At 50.4% G+C, this 18,901-nt stretch overlaps 1 pseudogene; it reads right to left on the bottom strand.

Annotated features, from left to right (window-relative positions):
• Positions 1–3,843: 3,843 nt before the first annotated feature.
• On the bottom strand, positions 3,844–8,263 carry LOC136391613 (PI-PLC X domain-containing protein 1-like; annotated as a pseudogene).
• Between the last annotated feature and the right edge of the window lie 10,638 nt (positions 8,264–18,901).

Raw genomic sequence — 18,901 nt, 5'->3', positions numbered from 1 at the left:
AGGAATGAATAAGGGATGACAGAGCAGAAAATGTTTTTTTCACTGCTGTTTAGATTTGGAAGCATTGTTGCCATGATGACAATTTTGGACGTTGTTCGAGTAGGCAGTTTTTTGTCCAAGGGCATCGTGTGTGAGTACACAGTATAGTGGGTTTTTTGGTCATTTTATTTTTGCAGTGTTGAGTTGTGAGGCAACACTGTTTTTATTTCCTGGGGTTTACCGTTAAAATAAATTGATGGTGCATGTGAGGCACAAGATACCCTGAGCATTCTAGGAAGGAGATACTAGCCCATTGGTTTGGAGCGTGGAGTTTTAGAGAACAGGTGGGATTCAGAAGAAGAAGTTGTGAGAGTCTTCTGGGACCCGCGTGTTCCCAGTCGCCTCACATGTGCATGGCCTTGATTCCCTTCGGGTCTAGGCCCCCAACGACAGGCACTGCCCAGTCCTCACCCAGCCTGACCCCCTTCCCACGCAGCACCCCCACACACACACTCAGACGCACAGACCGTGTAGCGCATCGTGGGAGTAAGGAGTTCACAAACGGCCCTCGGGAGCGCTTGCGTGTGCCGCCCTAAGCCGCCCATCCCCACAGCTGGCTGCACGAGGAGGCCACAATGCAAGACATCCGTCCCCTAGGCCCGCGTGGCCGACCTCGAGGCCATCATTAGCAACTCCGCCTATGGCAAATTCCAGAAGCTCTTTCCAGAATGAACAGACGCGTGGCCTAGACCCTGTTGTGGCTGGAGAAAGACGCTCCACAGGCCAGGAGTCCGTGGGAGATGGAGAGGACGACGGGTGCTGACTGTTCGCCGCATCACGTGGGCTGGCTCTCCTCCCGTGACTGCAGTCGTGAGAAAGGAGAGCCCAGTCCTCTAGGTTGCGACTGCCCTTGTGCAAAGAAAAACAAATGTCTGGCATTGTTTAAGAAGCAGAAAGTTGCGCCTTGGCGCAAACCCGCCACTAAGAGGGCTGCACACGCAGACGCCCCACGACAGACCTGGACGCACAGCTGGTGCATCCCACGGTTAGAGACTCATATGCTTCTCTGTGTGAACAGCACAGGATCTACCGCAAGGCCAAGGGCAAAGATCTATTCTTCCCTCACGCAGAAAGCGGAGAGGGGTTTTCCTGCAAACTTGCACCCACCAAGACGGGGCATTGGTGACGTTGTCTCAGACCCACGGCATGTGGGGAAATAAAGGAAGCTCTGCCCCCTCATGAGCATGTAGAGGGGTGTGCGCTACCTGTCCTCACACCATGGAGCGCTGCTTGTTCTGTGTGACTCTGTGAGGCTCACGCTGCCAGACAGGATCGTCACACCCCGACTCCACCCTCAAACTGTTCCTTCTCAAACCTTCCCACCCCGGCCCCCTGGCCTGGCTGTGCTGGGAAACTCGGTTTGGTAAGGTGTAGACACTGTCCCCTCAGGTGTCCATGTCCCCACCCTCAGAACCTGAGCTGTTCACCTGAATGGGCAGGTGGACTTTGCAGATAGGATCCAGTTAGGACCCTGAGATGGGAGGTGAGTCTGCGTTCCCCGGGCAGTCCCGGTGCCAGTACCCGGGTCCTAACCAGAGGGAAGCAGCAAGGCCAGGGTCAGAGATGTGCAGGCAAAGCTGGAAGCCGAGTCAAGGAAAGGTCAGGACGCCACGGGGCTGGCCTTGCCGGTGCAGGAAGGACCCACAAGCCAAGCAATGGGGTGCTTCCAAGCTGGAACGATGGGGCCTCTGAGTGTACCCTGCAGCGTTGGGGAACCAGCCCCACAACACTTCCCCTTCCCGTGGCCTCTGGGGAAACCGGCCCTGCTACACCCTGACTTCAGCCCCAGGAGACCCCTGCAGACTCCCGAACCCCAGACTGAGAGAACAGTGACATGGCTGTGTCTTACAGTGACCTCAGGACCGCTGCACACAGGGGATCCTGGGTGAGGACAGACAGCAAACGGGCTCCTGAGGCTGTCCACTGGTGACACGGCCCTACCCTGCCCTGCTGTCCCCGTGAGTTGGGCTCCTAGGGACCCTGCAGGCCGAGTGTAGAGTGGGCCGTGGTCCTGGCTGCCCTGTTTGGTCCACAGGGTGGAGGTGCTGCAGGACACCCGCGTGGCCCTGTGGCAACAGGACAGCCCCATGAGCCTGGGCCACAGAGCATCTGCTGTCTGTGTCCACTCAGCCCAGCCCTGGGGACCAGCCCTCGGGGGTCTCTGAGCTGTTGGGGCTATGAGGAGACCCCGGGGGTGGAGGGCATCCTTCTGGGGTGCCCTCAGGCCCTCAGGTCCTGCCTAGTGAGTTGCAGCCAGCGGCCACCTGGGGGCAGCACTGTCCCTTTGCAGGCTGCCTCAGGTCCTCTCCTGGCTGATGCCCACACCTGCCCGTCCAGTTCCAGGCTTCATCTGCTGCAGGCCACTTCCTCCCTGGCTGGGGAAACAGGGCTGGGTGGGGATTCTGGTCTTCGGCTGGCTCTCCTCTTGGTACCCCCACAGCCAGCACCCCGTCCTCACTTCTGGAGTTGAGGAGGAGAGAACGCACCCCACGGCTGCCTCAGGCACAGCCTGGTCCACTGCCTGGTCCCGACAACTTTGCGGGGGCTCAGCTCAGTGGGGCCATAAGGAGGAGGAGGAAGTTGGGGTCTTGGGGCCCCAGAGAGCAAACACTGGGCTTCATGTGGGGGAGAACAGGTGCAATACCACTCTGCACCACTGACGGTCTTGTCCCCTCCAGATTATAGGGTCCACTGGGCCCACAGGAGCTCTGACCCTGAGAACAACCACAAGTGGAAGGGAGGAAGGGAGGGAAGCCTTTGTGTCATCAGGGAAAAGTGGTCTGGGCTGGGCAGACCAGGGAGTGCCCACCATGTGTCTGATGAGAAAGTGTTTTAAGAGAGAGAGATCCTAGGTCAGCATGTGTTTGGTGGCTCCTTCACAAATATTTATTGAGCAGCTTCGTAGCGGCAGTTCCTGCCCACGGCCTAGAATTCAGTTCGCCCGGTATGTCCTGCTGGAAGAACGCGTCCCTTTAAAATAAAGTCTGGAGAAGTCATCTTTACAATTACATGCAGACCTTTGGTTAATGGCCCCTGGGAAGCTGAAGGTATTGTGAACCTCAGAACTCTTTATAAATCAAAGATAAGTGGGAGGAAGGGGGGCACAATTCCATGTTTAAAAATAGCTCCCCGGGACCCAGACACAGTTCACATTTCTGAAGCTCCTTTATGTGTATTCTCAACCTCTGCGTTGTCTGACCACAAAAATCTGTGTCAAAGCTGAGTTTCACATGTGTTTGTTGTTTTCTGGGAGGAAGTCACTGCTGTGGATGGCACAGCACAACCGAGGGAAATGTGGGTGTGCAGGGGGTGATAGTTGCCACACCAGAGACGCTGTAAGCCCTATCAGTGTGCATCCCTCACACCTGGTTCGCTGTGCCCGACCAGGCAGAGCCGGGGCCTGAGGTCCCAGAGCGTGGTTCCTGCCTCGGGATCTTAGGGCCTTTGCGACACAATGGCATCCTGGCCGCTGAAGCATGAGCAGGGTTGTCTTGTGGGAAATGGTTGAGTTGACCCCAAAGAGAATACAGTCCAGAAGGGGCTGAACAGGGTTTATGCTGAGACACCGAAACCAGCGGCCGGACGGATCCTGCGGTTCTAGGTAACTGTCCTGGCAGAGGCGCCTGTGTCCATCTGGGATCATCTGCACAGTCCCAAGACTCACCGCAGTCTGGGGGCTGCAATGCCAGCTGCTGCAGCTGAGGGCACCAAGGAGGCAGAAGGAGCTCTGGCCACCATTCTCGCCCTGCTGGCTGGATGCATGCGCGAGACGGGAGAGGCTGTCGGAGGACAGAGGGCACACGGTCAGCACACGAGCAGCCTCTCACTGAGATCGAGCAGCCTCTCGTTGAGATTGATGACATTGCTGACGAAGGTGTTGGCGCCAATGAAGTCACCTGCGATGATGTTGGTGCAACATGCACCCAGGCCGGGCGTTGGTCCTGCACCCAGGCCCCTACCTGTGGCAGGCTGGGCAGCATCAGCCTCTGCAGGGACTCGGACGATGCGCCAGGATGTACTTACTGCAGGTTCTCCACCAGGTTGATGCCAGCTATGAAAAGCCCACCTGCAAGGGGGGAGGCTCTGCTGTCCACCTGCGCCCCACCTGGTTCCCACCTGCAGCCCACCTGGCCCATCAGCTACCACTGTCCCTGCCCTCGCGGTCACCCCAATGGTTCCAGCCCCTCACACCAGTGCAGACAGCGTGGGCCCCATGGTGCTGTCAGATCACCATGCTCCTGCTACAGAGGGCTCTGGTCTAAAAGTTACCTGACATGTCCACGTCCTGACCCCGTGTGGTACACAGATTAATAGCCGTGTGAATCCCAGGTAGCACACCAAGCGTAACACACAGCTGCCCTCTCACAGTGCTGATTGTGACAGGGAGTGGGACCCTGGAGCCCCAAAGTGGACACAGACACAGCCACCTGACCACGGATATGGAACAGTTGAAACCACAAATTCCTTTTGCAAGAAAATCTCCTTCAAAGCACAGACACAACAGTGCAAAGCAGCCCCACCTCCGAATCAGCTGCGGTTGTGTGTAGCTCGTGTACTCAAAAGTGCCTGTGTCCTTGCAGAGAGTCATGGGCACTAGTTGAGGAGGCCCGGGCAAGAAACATGTGGGATGCTGTGTGACGTCAGAAGGGACAGAAAACCCCAGAACTGCATGATCTTGCTCAGAGCTGGCGGCTGCCATGGCAGCACCCAGTCCTCATGCAGCTGAGCCCTAAAACCACGCATGCATGTGTGCACACATACACACCCATGATGGATGTGTGTTGTGTGTACACGTGTGTGAGTGTACCCCTATAGGACGTGCACCCACCTGGGCGGCCACAGCTCTTCATGTGCTCCAGGTAGCGAGTCAGCTTCTCGGGCTTCACCTGGTTGCCCCACCAGTAGGGGATGGCCGGCCACAGCTCCCCGTGCTGGCACACGTGCCCTCATCATCGTAGGACAGGAGGACCTGCAGGCCCCGTGCCCAGAGCTGCCGCAGTGTCGGAACCTCCTGTGGTGGGGGTGACGTGTCAGGGTCGGGAGGGGATGTCGGGTCTGTGCGAGGACAGTAGGGTGATGGGGCATCTGTGTCAGTGTTGTGGCATCTGGGTTGTCACAAGGACACAGACACTTGTTTTCCTGGAACAGAGCCTGATGCCCCTCCGTGAGTGACCAGGACAGGAGGCGCACTGAGAGTCAGGCTGCACATGAGCAGAGGAGATTTAGGCACAATGAGGTCATGAGGAAGGGACCTGATCAGACAGGACTGGGGTCCTTATAAGAAGAGAAGGTGAGGGCACAGACACAGAGGGACAGCCATGTCAGGACACAGGGAGGAGACGACCGTCTGCACGCTCAGAAGAGAGGCCTCAGGAGGAACTAGCCCCGCCCACATCTGGGTCTGAGACTCTAGTCCCTAGGACAGGGTGAGAAGAAGCCCTGTGGGGCTGGTGCTCCCAGGCTGTGCACCCTGTTGGGACAGCCTGAGACACAGAGATAGTCACCTTGCTCAAGGGGAACATAAACTGTGGCAACTTCTAACAGGTGCTAAGTTTGACCCAGTCTCCAGAGTGCCTGGGTCCAGCCCCGGGGGGGATCCAGGGGTCCCACAGGAGGAGACGGGCGTCGGCGAAAATGGAGTGAGAGAGCCGAATTCTTTTCTTTCTCTTTATTCTCTGGTTAGCATTTACTGCCAGGCATCTCTACCAAATGCTAGTATAGCTCCCTTTTTATACACACACACCGAGTTACAATCACATGGTGTTAATTATTACTTTTGTTTCACTATGTTTTCATGTTTCCGGATAACAGTTAATTTACATCTATGAGTCACAATCAGGTAGCAAATCAATCAAAATACAAAATAACTTGAATAGCGATAACATCAGTAAAAGCTTTTAGAGTATTAGTTCTAAAAGGCTTGCCTCTATAGAAATTAACATAACATCAAGAATAGCTTTCATCCAAAGACATGCAGAGTGCACTTGCAAGATAGCCCAGCATCAACACAAGACATTCCATGGATTTCCCTATATTTTTAAATCTCATGAGAACATCTCATTGAGAAAGCCTAGCAATTGCCTTTAGTCAAAAGACAATTCTCTTAGTAAAACATTCTTTTCTTGCTGACTACACTCTCATCCTAAGCCACACAATGGGCCATCCTACTATACCTTACCTAAGATACTATTGTCTAATCAAATATTACTTATTTATTATATTTAAACACTAGTTAAGTTTTGACTCTATTCTTCTCAGAATATACCACTATTTGCAGATCAAAGAAGAAAGGAATGTTTCTCTACTTATCACATGAAAAGGCTAGGGAAGAAAAATGTTAAGTGAAGGCCTAAGGGTGCTCTGTGCACAGCCACTGCTTCCTACCCATTCACAAGTCACAATCTATTCTTTTTAACATGATTAAGAAGGAATTCTCCTACAAACTTTAACCCTTTACGAGGGATATCATAGCCAGCCTCTTATGTCTATGAGCCCAGTTCAAGGGGCTTACAGGCTTTTCTGTGGAACTCACACCCTCTGTCTCATTTCCAAAGAAATCACTACGAATCTACAGGGAAAGCATGGTACTATTATCCCTGTGCCACAAATAATAGCACACACCCAGAAAAGGGGGGATATAAGGCCAGATTAATTTAAAAAGTCAAAGGGGGGAGTATCGTTGTGCCTATCCTTTGTGGTGACTTTGTCACCCCGCAGCCATTGGTCTTCACTGCAGTGACTTTGTCATCCCGCAGCCATTGGTCTTCTCTGCTGTGACTTTGTCAATCAGCAGTTTTTGGTCTTCTTCTGCTGTGACCTTGTCAGCCAGCAGTTGTGGATCGGCTCCCGACACCAGAGAAGTTTCCAGAAGGCCATGTCAGCAGCTTCACGGGCACCAGGATTACCTCAGCATCAGGTACAGGGAAGCCTCGCCCCCTTCCATGACCTGTATGGGGAGGTCATGCTCGCCTCACCCATTGGGGACACCGCACACCCTTCTCACCCCTCAAGGACACCGCATGCCCCTCTCACCCCTTGGGGACACAGCATGTCCCCAAAGATGTTCTTGATGCAGATGACCAGGTACTCATGCAGGTCGCCTGTCATGCCCTCGAAGTTGCTGTAGGCCAAGTTGACAACCTCCCAGGGTTGGTTCTCCAGCCACTCCGAGATCTCCGTGAGCATGTCCTGGCAGTGGACAGGAGTGCACAGGGTGTCATGGCCCATTGAAGGGGCTCCCTACAAAGCTCACTTGCCAGATGGCTCAGGTCAATTCTGATCTATTAAATACATAACACCCGCTGCGCCCACGGAGCCCAGCTGCCCAGTGACGGCCGGGCCACTGCTATGAGTGGAAGTGTGCACATGCGTGTGCATCTGTGTGAGTGTACATGTGTGTGTATGCTTGTGTGCACTGTGTGCCTGCCCTCCAGAGGACACTGCATAAGCAAATGTTAAGTTCAGGGAGCATGGCCCATGGAGTGAGCTCCTGCAGATGGCCCCCCAGACCCTGAGGTCTCAGGGCACCTGTGATGCAGATGGGGACCATCACAGTCTGACTTTAGAAACACTGGTCTAGAAGCCGAGAGGAAAAGGGACCGGAAATATCTAAACTAGCCCTGGCTGGATAGCTTGGTTGGTTCGAGTATCATCCTGAAGCACAGAGTTTACTGGTACAATGTCCAGTCAGGGTACATACAAAAGCAGATTGATGTTTCTGTCTCTCTTTCTCTGTCTTGATAAAAGTTTTTTTTTTTTCACAAAAGAAAAGAAAATATCTAAACTGGAGGCAGGACGACAATGAGGGATGCAGTTTTGCAAAACCTCGGGCAGCCTGGAGGAGCCAGGGTTGTGCTGGCTCGGGGAGGTGGGCTCAGAAACTCAGGAGGGCCAGCAATTCCCAGTGGTCGATCACTGGACGTCAGCCACATCCTATCCCAAAAGACTGTGTGTGCACACCCTTAGCGGTTGGCTGTGTCCGTGCGGAAGGACCGTGGTGTCCATCGCTGTACGAGGCCTCATTCTCCACCCCCCATGTACCTCGACCAGCCGGCCGTGTGCGTCATGTGCACAAAGTGCAGGTTCTCCTCGGCGCCTCCAGCACGTGTGTGATCCTCAGGTTCAGGTACCACACCCCGGCGTCCAGCTGCTCTGTGATGTCCAGCACCTGCTGACGAAGGTGGGTCACCTCTGCCTGGACGGCAGGCAGTTCCCACCAGCTCATGCCCGGTGTGGCTGTGCCAGCCCATGTCACTCCCTAGCAGTTTGTGGCCACCAGGGCTCAGACTGCGCATTCAGGACCCACTGTGCAGGGGACAGTCGCTGCTGGGGCCACAGGTTGTACCTGGGGAGGGCCTGTCCTGGGAAGTGCAGGGCTGGCCCCTGCCGTCAGCGCTCCCCCAGCTCTGACCCCAGGTGAGCCATCCATTCAGGGTCCCCCCAACACTCCCCCCAGGCATCCTCTGAGCCTCTGGAAGGGCCCCTCCCCCCATGCTGCAGCACCTTAGAAGAGACAGCGGAGGAGACACCGACACAGAGGAGAAGCCACATAGGGTTGGTGGCAGAGACAGGAGGGAGGCAGCCACCAGCCCAGAGATGCCTGGAACCCCAGGAGCTGGGAGAGGCTGGAAGGACCTTCCCTGAAGCCCTCGGACTCGGACGGAGTGCGGCCCTGGGACCCCCGGGGTCTCAGACATCTGCTCTCCAGGGGTGTGGAGGGGGATTTATTTCTAAGAAATCAGATCTGTGATATTTGTCGTAGGGGTGACAGGAAATTCATGGAATTAAGCATCTTAGTTGCAGACAAGTGAAGACATCTGGGTAAGTAAAACAATCAAAATTCTCTATTTTAACTTTTTTTTTCATTTTATTTATTTTTATTTAAGAGAGGAGAGAGAGAGAAGGGGGGAGGAGCAGCAAGCATCAACTCCTATATGTGCCTTGACCAGGCAAGCCCAGGGTTTTGAACCGACAACCTCAGCATTCTAAGTCGACGGTTTTTCCACTGCGCCACCACAGGTCAGGCATATTTTAACTTTTATATATTGTATGGTGTATGTTTCCTGTGTAACGTATGTGGGTCCATTTGTATGGGGTGGGCAGAAGTAGGGTTACAGTTGTGAGTACATACAGGTTTTTCCTTGTGTCATTGTTTACTAATTCTTGTGTTATTTTCCATACAAACAGCTGTAAACCTGCTTTTCCCTGTTTGTGGGTTACCCTTTATGTTCGTATGTCTTTTCAAACAAGCAGCGTGATCAAACTGGGGTTTTAATCAGCTGCTACAACAATGATGGTGTTTTCTGCACGAGCCGTGACCCTGCCTTAGAGACTCCCCTGTGCTGACGTTTGTGGGTGGCGGCTGTCAGTGCCCCTTCCCCGTACGTGCTGCGCAGTGTGTCTGAGTGTGGGTGGCCCTGGCTCTGTGCATGTCCAGGCTCTGACCATGTGCTGGGGACCTGGTTGAGGTTCTGACACCCAGCGGGGCCAGGAGAGAGCACCCGGCCCTCACAGCACTGCGCTGGCTTGTCATGGTCCTGGGTGGCCGTCCGAAGGGCACAAAGCCTGCCTCCCCAGCAGTGCCAGAGGCCAGCTCCCACCTCCCAGCTCCCTGACACTGGCCTGGGGCCCGCCGCCTTGCCTGTCCTTTGTGTCAGCCTGGGCACCGGGCTGTGGTGCGGGAAGCACAGGGTTAGAAGAGGGGTTCCGTGGTTATCTCTGCGGGGACTCCCAGGGTGGGGCCACCCGCTTTGTGTAGGACATTTGTGGCCCTACAGAGCTGAGGACAGAATCAGGACCCTCCCACACACACACACACACAGCGCTCCCCTCTAGCTCAGCATTCTCGGCTGTCAGAGGGAGGGGTGCTCTCAGAGTTCCTGCAGTCGTGGGCAGTGGCCTGTGAGCAGCACTTGGGGCAGGCTGGGGCCCAGTGACCGGGGCATCTAGCAAAGCCAGGTGCTTCAGTCAACTGCATGGTGTCCTCAGCGTCAGCCGCCCACCACCACCACCACAGGGTTCCTGGGCTGTGCTTTTAGAAAACCCAGCACTGCCGTGTGTGTGGGGGTGGGGGGGGCCTGAGGGCGAGGCAGTCCCGGGCCTCCTGGTGCCCTGCGGACCAGGTCAGGGGAGGCCCTCCCACTGCGCCCCACCCGGCAGGGGCAGTTTCTCGGCTACGGTCAGCGTGGGCTTCGCGGTGCCCGTCCCTCTCCCTGTTAGTCACTCGTCTCTGACTCTCAGGACCTAAAGAAACCGTCCAATGGGGAGGGAGTCCAAGTGCAGTCTGTCTTCCCTCTCCCCCGGAAAAGAAGGTGGAACCTCTTCCTCAGGGGGTTCCTGACCCCTCTCATGGCCCTCACTTCCCTGGTCCCCCCTGGGGCTCTGTCCCCCCCCCCCCCCCCCACGAATATGACAACATTTTCCCTGCCCACCGGCTTGGCTGCCTCTGCGTGAAGTCGGCGAAGTTCGCAGCCCTGACAGTTCGGGGTTTTAGAGACGACCGGCTTTGCAAAGGAGACACGTCTGGACAGTTAAAGGTTTCGGGGTGAGCTCACTGTTGCAGATTTAGGGACTTTCAGGGTTTCTTCTTGTCCCATCCCCTGGATTTATTGGGAGGGTGCTCTTCCGTGCCGCCTCCCCCGGCTCCCAGCTGCTCCCGTGGGCACCTCTCCCGGCGCCCCTACCACCCATGTGGCGTTTGGGGCAGGAACCTCCATGCTGAGCAAGGAGCTCCCCTCAGCCCTCGGCCCTCTTGGCCTTGTCCCTGGCCTGCTGGCCACGTGGAACCTCAGACACGCGTCACCTTTGTCCCTGGGACCTTCATCTGAGACAGCAGTGACGGTGTCCCAGTGCTGGTGTGAGAGGGTGACCGAACCACAAGTGACGGTTTCCCTGGGGGCTGATTTTGGCTCTGCGTGTTTACAGGGTCCGGCGATGGGGTCGTCAGGAGGTCTACGATTCTTCTGGGGTATTTGTGGCTCATTAATTTGGCCCCAGCTGTTTCCTTACAGTGTCTGAGCTCTGACTGCCTCCCACCCCTCTGGCTGTGAGGCAGCAGACAACTTCCCCCTTCACGGGGGTGGGGGGCTGTGTTCGGGTGTATGTGGTGTTTGGATGGTTGGCACTGTTTCTGCAGCAGGTTCTTAGATTCCTCCACGCCTCCTCCAGAGGGCCCATCCCACCCTCACCACCTGAGCTCCTCCCGGACCCAGAACCCTCACTCATGGTGACTGCACCAGAACCTCCCCCATGGGCCACACCCCCCCTCCCCAGGCAGTCTGTCCCCACAATCCGGGTCCAGTCCAGAGGAAAAGGTGACCCGTTGGCTGAAGGCAAGCATTTCTGTAGATTTTGTCTTGGGAAAATCTAAACAAGGTGAGCAGGGATGAGTACAGTGACCCCTGGTGAGGACACAGGGCCACCCCTTCACCTGCATTCGCCTCCAGCCCGCACCCAGGGGAGGTCATTGAACTTATCCCAAAGAGCACCTGTGTCCTCAGAAATACTGGAGTGTGGACACCCAAAGGTAAGGATGCTTCTGAAAAAGAGTAGGCACATACACTACACACCCAAGGTGCTCTGACGAGTCACGTATCACTCCAAATCCCATCACCCCATGTGTGTCCCTGTCACCCCATGATATCCTGGACAACACATGCATGTCCTGGGCACTTCTCCACCACTTAGTGCCCTGTCACTGGCTTTCAGGTCCTCGCTTGTCTAACAAGTACACCAGCTCTGTGCTCACCGCTCAGGTGTCCTGCGCATGCAGAAACTTGTGAACAATTTATCTTGTTAATGGGTCTAAATCTGCTTCAGTCTTGATCACAGAGACCCTCAGGGCAGAGACAGTCTCCTCTCACTAAGCTGCAGGCTTGGGAACCCTATCAGCCAGGGTTTGAGGCTACAGCCCTCACGGGGGTTCCAGCCGCAGCAGCCCACATGGGGCCAGGCTCCTGTGCATTCCTCACAGCACAGCCTGGGTCCCCATTTTTGACAAAAGGACAGTAGAAAACAGTAGGTTTCAAAATGGCCTTGGGGAAAATTGAAATTGAAAGTGTTAAAAACAGCTCTTTATGACCAGGCAGTGGTGCCATGGATAGAGCGCCAGACTGGGATGCAGAGGACCCAGGTTTGAAAACCTGAGGTCGCCAGCTTGAGTGCAGCTTATCTGTTCTGAGCAAGGATCACAAGCTTGAGCTGAAGGTTGCCAGCTTGAGCCAGGGGTCACTGGCTTGGCTGGAGCTCCCCAGTAAAGGCACATCTGAGAAAGCAATCAATGAACAACTAAGGTGCCACAACAAATAAGTGATGCTTCTCTTCTCTCTCCCTTCCTGGCTGTCTGTCCTTATCAGTCTTTCTGTCTCTCACAAAAAAAAACAAAACAGCTTTTAGAAACAGCAGTGGGGAGACTGCAGGAGGGAAGGTGGTGGAGGAGAGGATGAGAGGGGGGAATAGATGGTGATGGAGAAAGACTGGGTTTGGGGTGATCCCCCCTCCCCCTCCTCAGATGTAGGAAGTTACCCTAAGAGGAGGGAGGACAAGAATGTTATCCGCTGATGAATTCGTGGGACCACAGTGCTTTTCATGTTCTTCATGTTTCAATGTGTTGCTACGGGGAGAATATTTGTTAACATTTTGGGGCTTTATACTCAGGACATGTTGAGTGGGTCAGCTCTGGAGTGACCCTCTCCCCTGTTTGGTTGAATGTGAAACCGTCCCATTGGCTCCACAAATGGCCAGGTGAGAAAGTGGCACCTCCCTCACTTCTGCCCACATCTCCTTGTCTATAGCTGAGCCTGTTGGTCCCAATCAAACTGAAAAGGGGATCTGAAAACACTGATTTCCCAAGTGTTCAAGTGCCGGGGTCCCACCCTGGGGGGAATCCAGGGATCCCACAGGAATGGACGGTGTTGACACAAAATGAGTGAGGGAGCCAAATTCTTTACCTCATCTGCCAGGCACTTCTGCCAATTGCTAGTACAGCTTTATTTTTATACACTAAATTATAATTACATGTTATGCAGAATACATTGATTAATAGTTATTTTTGCTTTAATGTAGATAAATCTTCCAGGAAGAGGTTAGTACATTTCTTTAAGCTATATCAGGTGGTAAGCCATTCTAAGTATAGTTATACAATAACTTGAGCAGCAACAATAATATTGGCATAAGCTTCTAAAAGGTCAGTATTGATTAATAACTACCTTACCTAATGGCTTATTGTCTAGTAAAATTATGTTTGTCTACTATTTTCCTGTATTAGTTCTAACTTTATTTTTCTCAGAGTGTTCCACTACCTGAAGGTCAAGTATGTAGGAGGAATGGAAAGTTTTTCTATTCATAATATGAAATCTTACACATCTTATACAAGGTTTCTCTGTGGAGTTTATAGGCTTTTCTGTGGAATTCACACTCTCTGTCTCATTTCCAGAGAAATGACTATGAATCTTCAGGGAAAGCACGATGTGACTATCAACCCTGTGCCATAAGGGACAGCACACACACCCAGAAAAAGGAGGGGGAGGAAAATTAAACCCAAGAAGTTAGGGGGAAAGTATCACTGAGCCTCTTCTTCATTGCTGTGATTGTGTCAACCAGCAGCTGTTGCTCAGCTCCTGAAAACTCAAAAAGAGGGAATGTGGCCTGACCAGGTGGTGGCACAGTGGATAGAGTGTTGGACTGGGATGCAGAGGACCCAGGTTCAAGACTCTGAGGTTGCCAGCTTGAGTGTGGGCTCATCTGGTTTGAGCAAAAGCTCACCGGCTTGGACCCAAGGTTGCTGGCTCGAGCAAGGGGTTACTCAGTCTGCTGAAGACTCATGGTCAAGGCACATATGAGAAAGCAATCAATGAACAACTAAGGTGTCACAATGAAAAACTGATGATTGATGCTTCTCATCTCTCTCCTTTCCTGTTTGTCTGTCCCTGTCTATCCCTCTCTCTGACTCTTTCTCTGTCTCTGTTAAAAAAAAAAAAAGAGGGAATGTGGAGAACAGGAGTCATGATTACCACATTGTCTTTAGACAAAGGAACATCATGCAGCTATTAAAAGTATGCTCCCAAAGACTGAATGATGTGAACATCTTCACAACATATGATGGTGAGCCAAACTGGAATGTCACAATAAGTACATGTAGGCAGTGCATTATTCCAAGAGCATGCATGCATGCATATGTGTGTATGTGCATGTGTGTACACACTAAACATTGCATGTTAATTGAGTTATTTCTATGCTGAAGTAAATTTTTTCTTTATTCCTTTTTCAGCTTTTCCTTCTCTTCAATAATCATGCATCACTCTCAAAGCAAAAACATAATGTTGATTAAAAGGATAATTAAATCATATACACATAGAATATAGCATAACAAGTAATAACAATGAGGTGGCTAGGAAGCAACTACAGCTGTAAGTATATTGACGCCAGTCCTCAGACAAGATGTTCTTCCAGACTCCTGAGAGTCACTGCTCAAGTGAATTGTTACAGATGGGAATATGTATGTATATTAGGGGAGCAAACAATGCTCAGAATAAACTGATGATACAATTTTGGCAAAATTATGAGGTTTGGAGTTGGAAGATGTGGGCTATTTTCTACACTGTTGTGTACATGCTGGCTCCTGGAAGAGGATCTTCACATCTCAAAACCTAAGTGCTTTCATGAAGATAAAAAAAAACACTTTCCAAAATGTGTTCTCAAGGTATTAAGTGATAAATGCATTCCTTACTTTAGACATAAGCAGATCAAGTCAGGATAAGCAGACTTTTCTACTGTGAGTTTGAGTTCGGAATGCACTCCTTTATCAAGTTTCCAAATAGCTGATATAATTACTTTCCCAAGAATACTTGTTCTACGAGCCTTTTATGGAATTACAGCTCAGATAAACACAGCTACTGAGATTAAAGGTCTACATGCCTATAATATAGTAGCTTTGCAAGGATTTGTCATTCTTCCACTTGGATTCCATTAACATAAAGCTTTGTTAGTTTTTCATAGTTTTCACTTGTAGAGTAGAATGCTATTGTCATGTAGCAGGACCTTACCTTGAGCTTGTACTACATCCACTGGCACATCTGAGGACTATAGGGAAAGACTGTTGGAGACTGTCAGCATGGAGTGCCATGATGCCTCCTGAGATGGGACTCATCTGAGGGAAAAGACAGTGGAAATGGGCTTATAGTATTTCTGGGCTGTGTCCTAACTAAACAGAATGAGGCAGCATGCACACAGGCATGAGCAACATTGACTCCAGCTGTTCAACAGTAACTTGGGTTGTGGATAGGTTACAGCAGGGGTCCCCAAACTTTTTACATAGGGGGCCAGTTCACTGTCCCTCAGACCGTTGGAGGGTCGGACTATAAAAAAAACTATGAACAAATCCCTATGCACACTGCACATATCTTATTTTAAAGTAAAAAACAAAACGGGAACAAATACAATATTTAAAATAAAGAACAAGTAAATTTAAATCAATAAACTGACCAGTATTTCAATGGAAACTATGCTCCTCTCACTGACCACCAATGAAAGAGGTGCCCCTTCCGGAAGTGCGGCGGGGCCAGATAAATGGCCTCAGGGGGCTGCATGCGGCCCGCGGGCCATAGTTTGGGGACCCCTGGGTTACAGGCATCAGGAGAGATGTGCAGGCTCTATTCAGACAGGAAAGGGCAGATAGTCGCAATAGCACAGAAATGCATGAATCACACCCTGTGTTTCCCAGAACTATAGGAAAGGAGATGGAACCAGAGCTTCCACAAAGTGGGAGAGGCCAGACCCTTTCCAACAACCTTCTGGAAGAAAGGGGAGGAGGGGAATAAGTAAGACGTTCTTAACAAAGGTGTTCAGAATCAATGAGTGAGAATCTGTAAAGTGGTTGTAAGGATAAAGTTCTAGTCTTGGATAAGCACAGTGTGAAACAGCTCAGAAGGGAAGGGTCAAGAGAGGGGAAATAATGATTTTCTTGGTGTGGAAATGCCTTGTTCTTATGCCACCCTGCGAGTGTCCTATCACAGCTTGATGAGCTGGTAGCACTGAAAGGCCAATGATCTCCTGGGTGGAGAAAAGTGCTTTGGGCAAGGCCAGGGAGTCCTGGGGCTGTCATAGCCAGGCTTTGGGTCTGAGATTATCTCACTATAAAATAAGAAAGTTGGCCTGACCTGTGGTGGCGCAGTGGATAAAGCGTCAACCTGGAAATGCTGAGGTCGCCAGTTCAAAAAAAACCCTGGGCTTGCCTGGTCAAGGCACATATGGGAGTTGATGCTTCCAGCTCCTCCCCCCTTCTCTCTCTCTGTCTCTCTCTCTCTCTCTCCCTCTCTCTCTCCTCTCTAAAAATGAATAAATAAATAAGAAAGTTGGAAACCATTAAGATTTTTTAAATTTTGGGAACCAAATTTTACATGTGTGAGATATTTCTATTTGGAAAATGAATTCCATGAATATTAAGCAGATTCATTGCATTTAAGACATCTTGACAAATGATCACTGTATCAGATGAGCAGGACTGATTCATAATTCCTTGTTGATCCTAGGATACATTTCCCTGTAATTTCTTAGTTAATCTGGAATCACTCACGTGTTCTCAAGGGGGCCATTGAGGCACAGACAGGCTGAGCAGGAGTTTGGTGTGGGACAGGGTAAACACACAGCTAACAGGCAGCCCCCTCCATCCTGACCGAACATGAGTGAAGCTTGGACTTGTAAGGCATAGCCTTTAAAGCGGTAGTGCTGCTGGAGAAAAATAAAATAAAATTGCCACAATTCTGCTTTTCTTCACCAAGTGTGGGCTAAATACAAGGAGTCTGAAAACCAACAGGAATGACAGTCAAGTACCAGGTGGAAACAATAAACCTGATGTCCTGTGACATATCCTATGAGCCCAGGTGGCTCCAGGCCCAAGCATTCCTTCTTCATTTACCAAACCATTATGATGGGTTAGAAAAGCCTTCCCCCAAAAGACTGACATTTGAGATTCTAAGTCATGCCCCCCTGTTACCTTTTAAGAAGAACCAGCTTGAGGACAGAAGATATTCTTTGAAATCATGGCCCCTCTCCAAAGGGGCTTTTCCAGGCTTCTGTTCTGTGACTACTGGGCTCATTTAATATACAACAGACTCAGATGAGGATGGTGGGAGGCTTCAGTGTTGTCATCACCTTAACTCATAAGATATAATCATGCCCAAAGATGGCTACATGAAGATATCCCTAGATTCTGTGTGGTTCCACCTACTCTGCTTCCTGCCTTCACAACTCAGCTCTCTGTTCTTTACAAGAAGCGTAACCATGTGGACTTACTACAAAGAACTGATTGAGAAGTCACAATTTATGAGGTCCTAGATAAAAACAGCCCCAAGGTCTTAAAAAAATTACTGAGGATTAAAAAAAAAAAAACCTGACTCGTGGTGGCACAGTAAATCAAGTGTTCAACCTGGAATGCTGAGGTTGCCAGTTCAAAACCCTGGGCTTGCCCAGTCAAGGCACATATAGGAGTTGGTACTTTCTGCTCCTACCCCCTTCTCTCTCTCTCTTCTCTAAAATGAATAAATAAAAAATAAAATAAAACCAACTCTGTACTTATTAGCTGTGAACCACATAACATTAAAAGTCAGTCTGCATGCAGTAGAGATGCACAATAGAACATCTAAGTTCTGGATGAGAGACTAAGACACAGGAAAAAGTAAAAAGTTCACCTGATTTAATCAACAGAGGAAAAAAATCATTTCAGAGTAAAAAAAAAAAGGTAAACAAAATGAAAGAAGTTATTTGATTCAATGTGAATGGGCTGAATTTTCTTATCCAAATGTAAAGACATTCAGGGATAAATGAAAACTTATCCATAGACTGTCTAGAAGAAATACATGAAAACCAAAATGATGGACGATTACCATCTCCACAATGATTGAGTAAATACACTTGTTCCATCTGACCTGTGTTGGTGCAGTGGATAAAGCATTGACTGGAGTGCTGAGATTGTTGGTTCAAACCCTGGGCTTGCCTGGTCAAGGCATATATGAGAAGCAACAACTATGAGTCGGTGCTTCTCTCTTCCCCACTGCCTTTCTATCTCTTTGCCTCTCTCTAAAATCAATAAATAAAATATTTTAAGATATATATATAATATATATATTATATATATATATTCTTATTCCACCTGCTGATACAGCTAAAATGTAGGCATTAGAAAGAAAACATAAGAAGACTGAAAAGTAGAGAGAAAAAAGCAGACTGGATCTCAGAATTTAATGTGAGGTCTTTGGGTTTTCTGCTGGCTCTCCATGTCCCAAACTGGGTACTAGAGATAGCAACTGGAAATGCCAATAGGTTCAGAAAGAAATACTCCCTGTAGTGGAATAATCCATTGAATGACCTTGGATGGGAACACAGCCAACAAGAAAAGAATGTTTTGCCAAGAGAATTGTTTTGTGACTCAAAGGTGGATCACTGAAACAGGTCTATGTGACTGAAGGCAGTTGCTGGGCTTTCTTCTTAGTAAAACATTCTCATAAGATTTCTGTTCCTTTCAAAGCTATTGAGATAAAGAGAGGAATGTTGTGGGAACCATAGAAGCAATAGCAGTTAATGCCTTTTGATATTGTATTGTTATTAAGCTATCATGTATATGTATTCCATGTATCTTTAAGTAAAGGTTATGCTTGATGTTATGCCAATGTCTAAGTAAACAAGCTTTTTGAAATCTTGTGAATAAAAATAGGACACAGTGCAAACTCAGCGCCATTTGCCTGAGCGAGCGGTGGTCCTTTGCTAGTCCACAATAATTTTGTCTGCTGATCTCTCTCTCTGAGCTTCCGACTCACAACAATATTTGGCGCCTACTGTGTGGCCTTAAGAAGAGATTAGGAATGGGCAG

The sequence above is a fragment of the Saccopteryx leptura genome, chromosome 2, assembly GCF_036850995.1.
Source record: "Saccopteryx leptura isolate mSacLep1 chromosome 2, mSacLep1_pri_phased_curated, whole genome shotgun sequence".
Lineage (NCBI taxonomy): Eukaryota > Metazoa > Chordata > Mammalia > Chiroptera > Emballonuridae > Saccopteryx > Saccopteryx leptura.
The sequence above is the reverse complement of the archived record's forward strand: the minus strand, read 5'-3'. Positions and strand labels throughout refer to the sequence as shown.